The sequence below is a fragment of the Globicephala melas genome, chromosome 3 (assembly GCF_963455315.2).
Source record: "Globicephala melas chromosome 3, mGloMel1.2, whole genome shotgun sequence".
NCBI classification, from domain to species: domain Eukaryota; kingdom Metazoa; phylum Chordata; class Mammalia; order Artiodactyla; family Delphinidae; genus Globicephala; species Globicephala melas.
Genome location: NC_083316.1, coordinates 115,207,036 through 115,219,718, shown reverse-complemented (window position 1 = coordinate 115,219,718; position 12,683 = coordinate 115,207,036). Strand labels below are relative to the sequence as shown.

Here is a 12,683-nt window from a genome sequence, read left to right as displayed (position 1 = left end):
AATGAATATAAGTGCACAAAACGCTGTTGAAGATAATATGCAGGACCGGTCTGGGCATTAGGAATCTAATCTAGTTTGGGGGTTAAAGAAGCTTGCCTACACAAGTGACATTAAAATATGGGGGGACCCAGGACTTCCCTGGTGGCGCAGTGGTTAAGAATCCACCTGCCAATGCAGGGGACACGGGTTTGAGCCCTGGTCCAGGAAGATCCCACATGACACAGAACAACTAAGCCCACGAGCCACAACTACTAAGCCCACGTGCCACAACTACTGAAGCCCGCGCGCCTAGAGCCTGTGCTCCGCAACAAGAGAAGCCACCACAATGAGAGGCCCACGCACCGCAATGAAGTGTAGCCCCTGCGTGCCACACCTGGAGAAAGCCCATGCGCAGCAACAAAGACCCAACTCAGCCAAAAATAAATAAATTTTAAAAAAAGAAATGGGGGGACCTGAAGGCTAAGTAGGGTTAGACAAATGGCTGGTGGTGAGAAGAGGGACCTAGGAAGCAGAAAGGACATGTGGGAAGGCAGAAGCAACACAATGAAGGAACTGAGAGAAGGCCTGAGTGGCTAGAATGAATCAATCAAGTGGAAAAGGGGTCGAGGTGAGGAGGTTGAAGGGATCAGCAGAAAGCTGGAGATTTTAAGTGTTGATTAAAAGCAATGCAAGTGAAAATTATAGGATCAAAGATTTGAAGTACTGGAAGGAATTTTAAGGTTATCCAGTCAAACCACTGGGATGATGCTGGAATCCCCTCTGCCTGTTCCCTATCACTAGATCAACATGCATGAAGGCCAGAAAGGACTTGGCATGGGCGGTGGGGGTTGTCCACAGGAAGCTGGTATAAGCAGCAAGTGAAGTACTCTTGAAGCCCCAAGGGCTGAGGCAGGAAACTCTCCATTTCCCCAGAGTTTGAGCTGGAGCTGCCTCTCTGGTCAACCTGCCTATTTGTGTGAAGACACCCTCACAGGATTGGCCAAGAAGAAGCGAATGGCAATCATTTGTGTTTATTAACCATAGCTTGGTGAGAGAAGAATTACTTTGAGCAGGTGTCAGGGAAGCTGGTTTGTTCAAGAGTGATTGGCTAGTTTGCATTCATGACAGAGAAACCTATTGTGAAGGGCAGCCTGTGGAAAAGCCAAAGGATGGCAAAGCCAGAGTGCCCACCACCCAGAGGAGCTCTGGACCACTTACTCTGATAGTGGAATTTGTTTGTCATTGTTAGGGCAAATGCTTCTTCTGGTGCTGGAGGCAAGCAAGGAGGCTATTCCTTGATGGTAGACACCAATGAAACACTCATTATTTTTATGGCAGTAATGAAACCTGGCCCCTTTTCCCCTTCATTTTCCTGCTTCTCACTATATGGCAGGGCTGGGTGTGCTTAGGTAGGATCCTGTGTCCATGTCATGATATTCATTAATCAGCATTTAGTGAGCACCCCATACTATGGAGAGCCCGGTGGTGGCTCAGGATACAAGAAAGTAGAGGTCTCGGTACTTGAGAGGCTCACAAATCTAGATGAGAAAGGCAGAAACAGGCACCAGATGATAAACCATAGCCTCAGGTACCAAATGGATGTACAGAAGAGAACTAGGTTTATGGAGGACTAGATCACTGTGAAATGCGCTAACCACCAAGCTTTCTGAGCTGGCACTTGTTCTGGGTGTCACATCAGTCGGGTGTGGTGAGGAGGTGGGACAGTGTGGGGTTAGAGGAACAGGGCTAAGCCAGGGGCCTCTGACAAAGGAGCAATGGGAAGTCGCATTTCAAAGGTGAAGAAAATCATGAAAAGCCCTAAAGGTAGACTAAGGAGCTTGGAGCTTTGATTTTTATTCTAGAGGCAATGAGAAGCCCCTGAGGGTTTCTGGGCAAGAGCTTTAGAACAACTATTCTGATTGGAACGTACAAAATAATTTGAATGGAGAAGAGAGGGGAAAAAATGGAAAGGAAGCCAGTTAGGAGATCAGCATATGACACGATTTAAAATTTTTCTTTTCTTTTTTTGCTGAAAGAACTGGATGAGAGATATTTCCCTTAACCCATGGAAATTTAAGATAAAGGAAATAAAAGTTTTGGTTGTAGTGATAGGGGTTTGGGATTTAAAAGACCATTAAGATTACTATAAAAGAGCAAGATTAACCAGCCTCAGAGCAGCATAATGCAGGGAAGTGCTCCAGGAAGACTAGAAAGAGATTCCCCTGGGTTGTAGATGAAGATGGGTTTGTACAACAGGGGGACCCAGACCTTGCTCCTTGGCAGCACCTGAGGAGGGAACACAACCCTAGAGAAGACTGGCCCCATGATACAACTAGGAGACAGGACTCTAAGCTGCAGGATTCATAGCCTCACAAAAGGTTTCTGTGAGTCAAGGAGGAAGATCAGACACTCAGGCCCTGGACCTGAAGGGATGGTGCAAATAATGGCACAGCAGGTGTCTCAGCAATAACCAGCATCTCAAAGCCGCTTCCAATCTCATGGCAAAATATAAGATACTGGAAGCAAAATTCAGATCTGAAGATGAAATATAAATGAGGTTAAATTTCCCACCAGTCAGATGGGATAGGAGCATACAACTGGAGTTTACCTTTATTTAAGCTTATAAATAAATGTGATACTTCCCTTACACCTGAATTTATAAACTGAGAGTCATACCTGATATAACTTCTACAGTTCAAGTATGGAAAGATGTCACCTAGGTTAGAATGACTGCAGCGAGAAGACAAAGGCATACAAGTCCTAGAGATATTATGCAGGAAGAAAGAACAGGACTTACTCTGCCCAGAATCTACAGAAAATCCCAGGACACAGTGAGAACGCAGGAAATTTCTCCTTGCCTCTGTCGCTCTCTACCCTTAGGCATCTTTATAGGGGACTCAAGTAAACGCTTTGTGAGTTAGTCTTAGCATTCACAAATTACGATGAAATGTAACTTAAAAAAGCTTTGTTCTCTCCCAAGGCTTTATGTTAGTGCTCAGGTGGAGAGGGTAATTTTTTAAAAAAAAAGGATGAGATTTTTCATTGAGTTTCCACTTGGTGTCAGATATGGTGGGTACTAGCAATACCTACATTAATAAAACTCTGTTCTTGTCCTTAAGATGCTCACAGTCTAGTGGGAGGGACGAATATGCTGATTAACTCCCATGTGTGTGTCATAACAAGACTGTGAATAAATATTCTAGAAGCAAAGAGGATCAAGTGACAAGCTCCGTCTCAGGAAGCCAGAGAAGGCTTTAGAGAGAAGGTGAGATTTAAGAGGGTTTTACTGGATAAGTAGGAGCTCGACATTTAGACAAGAAATAGAAGAGCTTGTCAAATAGTGGGAAAGGTATATACAAGGCATGGAGGCATAAAGAAACAGTGAGTTTGCAGTGGGGGAGTGGGAGATTACACTCAGTGAAAAAGATGTTCTGCCTGGAATTGGCCCCTACAATCTTTAAACAAGGCTACCCATATGATCAACACATTCACCTCAAAAGAACTTCTGAGATACACCAAAGAGAAGTCACATGTCACCTGGTGTATGGCCCTGTGCTGGAGACTACACAAAGGGACACAGACACTTAACTACCCACTGAGAACCTAATAGCCTCAGGCAAAACTTCATTTTTCTCTGTTTTTCTCTTTGAAGTCTTCTCACTGAAAATACTAGCATGTTTTCCTTCCTCAATAATATCCAACCTCATAGTCTTCTTCATCTATCAAATGAGCAAATTTCAGATAAAACACTTCAGTTTAAAACCCATCTTCCAGAAACCTGGATAAAGCCTGACGACTTAGAGGGGCACATCACACTGCTCAGCTTCAAGCTTTCTGTCCCAGGGGTCACTTCTCTTTAGGCCCTACTCCTTCCCCCTCTTTAGCCCTGAAGACTCAGGCAGGGTGGAAGAGGGCTATGCCTGCCTACTATCCATTGTAACTTTGAAACAGGAGGGAAGGGGGCAGAGCACAACCTTTAAAAGAAAGACGTAGACATTGAGGATACGACAAACACTGGTTAGAACCGGTTAGGTCCAAGATGGTGAAGATTCAACTTCCAGTAGACCTTGAGCCTCATTATACACTCATTGTAATATATCAGCAAGCTAAATGACACACCCACAGGTGCCATGACAGTTCCGACGCCAACCATAAAAGGCCAAAAAGTGTGCAGTGGCCCAATTCCTGGAAATCTCTGCCCCTTCTCCAAAATAGTTGGAATAATCCTCCCACCCATTAGCCTATGAAATTATCCAGCCCATAAAAACTAACCAACCCATATTTTCGCGCCTCTCATCTTCTCTCTGTCTGTGGACTGTGTTTCTCCCAGGGCTGCTCTTGCCTTTTGAGGTGGATCACATTCTGTCTATGAAATCTATAGCTCTCTAAATAAATCCATTTCTTACCTATCACTTTGCCTCTCGCTGAATTCCTTCTATGCTGAGACATAACGAACCTGAGCTTCATTAAGTCCTAAGACCAGCTGTGCAATCTTAATCAAAACACAGTGAGTTCGAATCCCAGTCCGTGGGTTCAACTCCCAATCTGGGTTTTGGTTGGGTTCGAGTCCCATCTTAGTTGTGCGGTTTCAACTTCATGTAAAATAATGGCACAAGAAGAAAATACCCCCAAAAAATTTAATAGAGTTTTTCCCTAATAATGTGCCTCAAGATTTATTGAGAGATCTGAATCTCATTTTCAGCACATTAATGGTCTCGATTGCAAATGTACAAGTTATATATTTTGTGATGTATTTCTAATAGAATTCAGGGATCAGGGAAGAAAAGATATTATTATTGATAGATTCTTTGAGGGTGAAGGGAGGGTCTTAGAAAACTGACTTCAACTTAAAAAAGAAAGATAATTTGGTTTTACTCTTCAAATAAAAAGTGCATTTGATTTTGAAAAACAATCATCCCGACTCATATTTTTGTGTTTAACAACCACCTTGAAATTGGTCTGCTTCAGAGGACAGCATGATTCTGGGCTACCTTAGCATGAATGATTTATGACACTCATGAACTTGGCAACTACATCAGTTTTTCTAAAGCTGGCACCCAACACCACCTGCATGTTAAGTGAAGATTGATGATTTTTAAAGCTCACCTCATTATGCAGAGGTACATGAATTGTCTTATATGTGCAGTCTATAACTCCCAAGACAGATGAGGAGGCAGCTATGTCACAAAATTTATGGCTCTTTCCCGCTAAAGCTGAAGTTTTGGAGAAAAACTAAAGTAATAACTGGACCTTTGGAGAAAAATAGCTTTAGCTAACCATTACACCCCCAAATGATGAACCAGCTATAGCCTACCGCTATATCTTACAAGAACAAAGAGGCTAATGGTGAAAGTCGCTTTAATCACAGCAATGAACTATGTCTACGTTTTGAACACTGCAGTAATAGACAGAACCTAAGTGACTCTTTGAAAATATCAAGTACTCTGTCAGTTTAATTTATTCCCCAGTTTGGTGTCTGAGACCTCTTGCTGATCAAGTGGCCCAGTCAGACCCACAGACATGGACTTCAGAGAAGAGAATTCAATACCCTGGTGTGCCCAGTGGCAGAGAATTCAATACCTATGTGCTCCCTCAAAGTGAAGAAAAGCAAATGCTGGTTTAGGTTTTGAAATGAAGCTTGTTTTCTGAGATTCTTTAGAAATGCAGCAAATCTCTCCAAATACCCTGCAAAATAGTAGAAGCAAAGAGGATTAAGTGGAATAAACTTATGAATCTCAAGAAAGAATAAGATTATATAGACCGCCATTAAAAATGACAAGTATATGAGACCAGGTTGACAAGTATATATTTTTAGAAAAGATAACTAAGCATAAAAAGCAGAACACAAAATGGCAAGCACACATGCCAACTGGAAGAACACAAAGTGACAGAAACAATCGTGTTTCCAGCCTAGAGATTTTCAGTAATATAAAGCTAAGTGAAAAACAATGAAATTCTAAATAATTTATTTTCAAATATCCCTATCAATCAGGAAATAGACACATATGCACGGCTGCTAACGGCCCTGAATCCAAGAAGCACCCATCCCTCTCTCCTCTGCAGAGCTCAAAACAGTGGCACACTCTCCATGGCCTTTGAGAGTATAGAGCACCAGCACTCAAATACCTAAGGTAACATAAGAAAGCTGAAGACACAAAAAGTCTCCAAGTAAGGGTAGGAAAATTATTTGGAAAAAAGATTGTGGGGAACCCACTTCCAGCTTAAATGACTTATTAATAAGTCACTTGATTTTTGAAACATGCCTGGGATTTGTCCAGTTCTGACTTTGGGCTCTGATAATGCCTTCAGTCTGCTTGTCTCAATGTGGTTGCTCTAACTCATGGAAATGATGCTCCACTCACAAAATAGTGCCCTAGGGAAAGAGAGCAATATCAAAGAACTACAAATTATGCATCAGGAAAAGTGAAGCCTCTTTGGCTACTGGGAGTATGTATATCTAAAAACAGGGAAGATGCACAGAGAAGACCTGTATTTGGGTTCAGGGACTCAGTTACTACTTCTCATTAAGTTACCTGTAGACACTTGATCACACAAACACAGGTGCTGTTCTCCAGGGCTTTGGTGCTGGTGTTCTATTGGCTGCCTTTAATCCTGAGAGCAGCCTCCCCAGCTTAGGCCAGGGAGCTGTGCTACAAATGGAATGATAGAGAAGTGGGCAAGCACCACACACACACACACACACACACACACACACACACACACACACACACACACACACACACACACACACATCCTGGCACAACAGCCCAGAGTAAACCAGACTTCCTTCTGGGAAGTCATGGAAAGCTGCAGAGGGCACACGCAGGGTAGCCTCATCCACAGCCTCTGTGGAGTCACGTTTGCACTTTGACAGGCTTAGAAACAGTTCATTAGTCTACGGTGAAAGACAGGTGTTCATGAGACCCACGGCAGCTATCATGCTCACAGATTCTCCCTTTCCCCTGAAGAAGGGGGTCACAGGGCTCCTTCTAGGTGAACCAGCTTTCTTCACATCATGCCACACACAGTCACCACTCCCACCCCCACCCCAACCTCTAGTTCAATAAAACAAAGAATTGGCACCTAAACCAAAGGCCTATGAGCTGACCCAGTGACCCTTGAAACAACGTGCTACTTTTCTGTGCCTTTACTCTGCCCAATAAAGTCACTCCATAACGATGGTGTACTTCAAGCCACACAGAAAGGTAGCAAGGGTAGTACAAGCAGCCCTGGGGATACATTAGAGTACAGGAAGAAAGTATTCAAATGTATTTATATTTATTTTTTCCATTTTTATATATGTTTAATAATAGTACTACATACATAGCTTCTAAATACATAAATATACACATAATGGAGGTGTGTGCTCAATTTTTTTTTTTTTTAATTTTTTGGCCACACCACACAGCATGCGGGATCTTAGTTCCTTTACCAGGGATTGAACCCGAGACCCCTACAGTGGAAGTGTGCAGTCTTAACCACTGGACTGCCAGGGAAGTCTCTCAAATATTTTTCTAATAGGATGTGTAATGAAAAAATGTGGTGACCAGAAGACACCATGTTACTTGGGGTGTTTCTAAACAAGGTGTGGTCCTTAATCCCCACCCCTATCAGAATCTCCTGTGGAACCTGTTAAACATGCAGATTACTTGACCCACCTCAGACCTACAGGACCTAAATCTCTCGGGTTGGTATGCTTAAAGAGCTTCCTAGTAATTCTGATGCCTACTGAAATGTAGGAACTACTGCAATAGAAGAATTAGAGAAGCAGACATAAAGAAGCTGAGCCATGGAAAGGGCAGAGTCAGTGCAGAGGGGAACATCAGAAGCCTGATAACAAGTCACTACAGCCAGGTCCTGCTGGGGCCTGACCAAGGAGGAGGAGCCACCCAACTTGTTCTGCCAGAACTCTGGTTCTATGGGTATTGAGACAATGCCTGTACTTCTTCCAACTAGCCTTCAATTAAATCCTCATCACCTAAGGAAGCCTGGGTACCTCCTCTCCTGACAGCTGGGGAGCCGAGGTGGGGAACCTTAGAAACCAAAAGCCCCTCACATAGAGAGAGGATGCAATCCAGGAGATCTGAAAAGATAGCTGATATAATTTCACTAATTGTGTACCTTAAAGAGTAAGGTTGAGACAGGAGGAAGCGGGTATATGAGCCAGAGTTGTCTGTAAGCATTTGAAAAACTGTACTGATTGACCATTTAGTCTGAAATCATGTGGGTGATTTCTAAAAAGCATACCAAGTAAAAATGGAGGCTGTAGAACAGAAGCTAACACTGTCTGTGTGACCTTGGGCAACTCACTGATTCTCTCAGTTCCTCATCTATTAAATAAAAGGTTAGATTTTAAGTGATATCTAAAGACCTTTCTGTGTTTCTGGAACCCAAGTTCAGGCTCAAGTCCTAGTTCAGGGTTGCTTCCGCTATAACATTCTGATCAAGAATAAATTAAAATTCTGGACCTTTAAATGAAAGCATTCAGAAAACACTCCTGCATCCTTAAGAATTAATTATTAAATAGGTCTTCATAAAGAGCAAATCTCTGCTTTTGTCAGTCCTACGCCCTCCCCAAATAGGTACCTCACACACAGCTCTTTGGACCTATCCAATAGCCGACTGTTTTCCAAACCTGAATGAAAATCCGAGTGAGGTTAACTGACTGATTTTTACCCTGTGCAATGAGACTGCATTATCACTGGAATGTAAATATCCAACCTAAACAAAGGGACATCTTATTTTGATTTATTGCTACCTTAGTTTTCTTTTAGGGTCATCCTCTATTTCTCTTTTCTCCTATCAGAAGGAAGGCAGGTTGGTGGGTTACCAGGCATTCCATATAAAATGAAACCTGCTAATTGTCACCAACCCCAGGTACAGAGACATCACCTGACATAATACTTCCTACACTTCACTGGGGCAAGCTCTGTTGAATCAGACTTGAGTGAAGTGACACTGTGTAATGTACTCCAATATAGTATAGCTAATGCCCAAATGGAAAAGTGGGAACTGTCTCCTGAAATCTGCTGCAGGTACATAAAAAATTCCAAGGAGAATAAAAATGACAAATCCCTGCAGTATGCCACATTTTATTTCATGAAGATGGAAAGTGCCACAGCATGATATTCATCTCTGGGAAAACTGAATAAAACGTCATCTGAGTCACCAGTTTAAAGAGACTGCTTTAAAAATATAAGCTTGATCTTATGTGTTCTATTACAGATTGAACTTTCTTTATAGATGTCTTGGAACCTAAACTACATAAAAATTCTTTTATAACTTTAATTCAATTGCCTAAAATAGCTGCTGTTAATAATGGATTAGGCCAGTGTTACAAAACTCATCTTCTGTATATGTGGAGATAAAAGATCAGACCCAGTTTTGTTATGAGGCAGCAGAGCCTAGTGGTTAGCAGTATAGGTTCTGGAGTCAGACAGTCTGGCTTCAAATCTGGCTTTACCATTCAATTGCCCTGTGACCTATATAACATACTTGACCACTTTAAGCCTCAGTTTCCACATCTGCAAAATGGGAATACCAATAGTATTATTCCCTTGAAACCATTGTTTTGATCATTCCATTAAATAATGTTAGAAAGCATTTAGGACAGTGGGGCACTTAAGTAAACACTTAACAACTATTAGTGATTACTATCTAATGACATTTCCTATTAATGACTGGGAGTTAAATACTTAAAAATTGAAACTGGTTTCCTCTCTCAAAATATGCTAAAATAAAAATTACACGGCAGTGAGAGGCCTGCGTACCTCAAAAAAAAAAAATCATGTCAGTTAGAATATAATTTAAAATATAGTATGCACAGGTATTGGACACCCACCTGTTCTGTCTGGTAAACATTTACCCACATGCAAATTATGTACCAGCTCCTTTCACTTTCCAGTATGACACTGAAATGACAACAGAGAAATGAAATACAGTGCTGTGTTGTATGATGAATAATTGCATCACCCGGCCGTGGATCTAACCATCCACTCTTATTCATTTGCAGCCAGCTCTTTTTAGATTCATGCTTATTTCTTCAAGCCATCCGGCTGTAGGCTATATTAATTTGCAGAACAACCCCAAAACCTGTCCTTCACACTGGCAAATACAATACATGCAGCCCCATTCTCAGACTCCTGCTTTGAATAGTATCTAGAGCTACAACATCCCCCTTGTGGTCATGTTGAGTATTTGCCAGGCTCTTGGGGAAAACACCAGGAACCTCAGTGATATGTGTACCCCCAGAATCATCATCTCTGACAACCTTTAGCTAACACCATTTGATTCCAGGATTCTTTTGATTAACACTGTGCAGTTTTTAAGTATATGCAACAAGAAGGAAAAAAAGCAAATTCTAAAGAGAACCAGTAGAGAAAAGAGGGAAGTGAGGAGAATGCAGTTATTCCAATTACTCCACTTGCCCTCCTCCCTCTTTATCATATGCAAGGTAGGGATGTGAAGTTTTCAATTTCTATTTTGCTTCCATGTTTAATATTATTTATTTGTCACTCCTCTCTATGTTTCTATGTTATTTTTCTAAAAATAATTTTTATTGGAGTATAGTTGATTTACAATGTTTAGTTTCTGGTGTACAGCAAAGTGAATCAGTTATACATATATCCACTCTTTTTTAGTTCTTTTCCCATATAGGTCATTACAGAGTATTGAGTAGAGTTCCCTGTGCTATACAGTAGGTCCTTATTAGTTATCTATTTTATATATAGTAGTGTGTATATCTCAATCCCAATCTCTCAATTTATCCCTCCCCCCTCCATGTTCTTTAGCATCAGTATATTGTTTTAGCATACAAATCTCTTTAAAATAGGGGCCATTAGACTGTAACTTGGATGACCTCAGGAAAGTCCACCTCTGAGGGAATTAAGAAAACAAGAGAAATTAAAGTATGAAGTAGACAAGTAAAGATAATATAATGACAACTAACAAATAAAAGGGTGAGGGTACTTTTTTTTTAGGATCTGTATAATCTATAAGCAATATTATGTTTGACTTTTTATTTTCTTACTCCCACTTCCCTCCCCCCTCACAATGTGAACTCAGCTATCTTCTTTCCCTCCTAAACTTCCCCCCAAATTTCCTTCATAATTCCTCACACAGTGGTGGTCACTTAACAGTGGAGCATCTTTCTCTTTTGAAATTGGACTTTGAGACTTTAAGGACAAATTACTTCATTTCTAAAATCAAGGCATTCCAAGACATATTTGTTGAATCGATGAATTAATTCTTTTTCTTACAAATCTGAAAGTGGTCACAGCAGAGAGGTCAGTGGCATCTTGTTACAGAACCCACGCCATCTGTCCCAAGCAACAAGGTTTTGAGATGGGCCTGAGGAGCTGTTACTGAACACAAGTTCATGTGCCTGACTTACAGTGAGGCCAAACAAACCAAAACATCAGAGTTTCGAGCAGAGAAAGGTTTATTGCAGGGCCAAACAGGGAGAATGGGTGGCTTATGCTCTAAAAAAATCCCCTAACTCCCTGATGGTTTTGGGGGAAGATTTTATATGCAAAATTTGGGGGTGAGAGGTGCAGGGCGTGTGACTTTCTTCTGACCGGTTGGTGGTGAGGTAACAGGGCAGCACTCCAGGAATCTTGCCCTCAGCCTGAAGTTACCATCCTCCATTTGGGTAGGGGATAGTTTCCACAGAACTCACAGATATTATTATGTATAGTCCTTGACTGCAAACCAGGACCCTGAGCCAGGGCTGCACTATTGCTTCCTGACTGCGCCTCCCTTGTTTCCCTTCCCAAATTAGCAACTGCTTGAATCTGGCTTTTGGAACTAAGGGACAATCAAAGAGGCTGAATGAAGCCTATTTCCTACAAACAATAAATGGGGGACACAGAAAGGCTTTTGTGCCCAAGTGGGCCCACAGGGTCCTGCTCTGCTTCAGAGCAAACCTGGGCAGGTAAGATCCTGAGCTCAGGTATTTTTTCTCGGGATGGTCTGCAAGATAATTAGCCTAAGGCAACCCAATGCTCTGTCTGAATGAAGGGCTGCTTTAGTAGTTCAAAACCCAAGGTCTCTGTGGTAAAACTCTGAAAGAATTTGTCGAAAGTCTGCATATGTAGGTTTATTTCAAGTTACTGCAATAGCAACAAGCGGTCAGAAGACGAAGAAATGACGAGGCTGAACTACCAAGATTTTGAATCCCAGGTGCACACTGAACAAAGGCGCAGTACAAAATGGCGCCCTCCTCGAGGAGGAAACGTCAACTCGCGTAGAGCGTGTATCCGCCCGGGGCTCTCCCAGGGCAACGCTGGGACCAAACTCACGTGAGCTGGAGCGTCCTCTGACAGCTCTAGTTAGACTCCTCCCCGGTCTCCGCCACTCCCTGCGCACATGCGCTCCAGGCCCTCAGTAGGATCCCAGTTGCGCAGGCGCAACAGGCCCCTCCTCTCAGGCAACTGACGCAAGGAGACTGTTCGCAATTTATCCCGTGTGACCTTGAGTCTTTTCTGCCTCCGAGGACCGGGGTTGTCCACGGTTCTGCCTTATACCGCTTTTAGCCTCCTGGTCTGTCACGGAGCCCAGACCTGCCGCAGCTGGCACGGGAGGACACGCTTTAACCTGCCATCATGCCCCGAAGCGTATTAGCCATAGGCCCTGACTCCGGAAGCAGCGTTCAGGTATTATCTTATCAGGCGGCGCGGGCGGCGCCTCAGCGGAAGAGCGGGCTT

The 12,683-nt window shown here is 42.6% G+C and overlaps 1 protein-coding gene across 2 annotated transcripts in view; it reads right to left on the bottom strand.

The window, feature by feature from the left end:
• Positions 1 to 12,683, bottom strand: part of CTNNA1 (catenin alpha 1) — a 345,218-nt gene that overhangs the window by 305,218 nt on the left and 27,317 nt on the right. The window contains exon 1 of one of the 2 annotated variants that reach the window (XM_060296265.2): positions 12,279 to 12,390. The exons of the other annotated variant lie outside the window; for it this stretch is intronic. The gene's annotated coding sequence lies outside the window, so the exon portion shown is untranslated. Of the gene's footprint in view, positions 1 to 12,278; positions 12,391 to 12,683 lie in introns of those variants that run through there. 2 annotated transcript variants of the gene reach the window in all.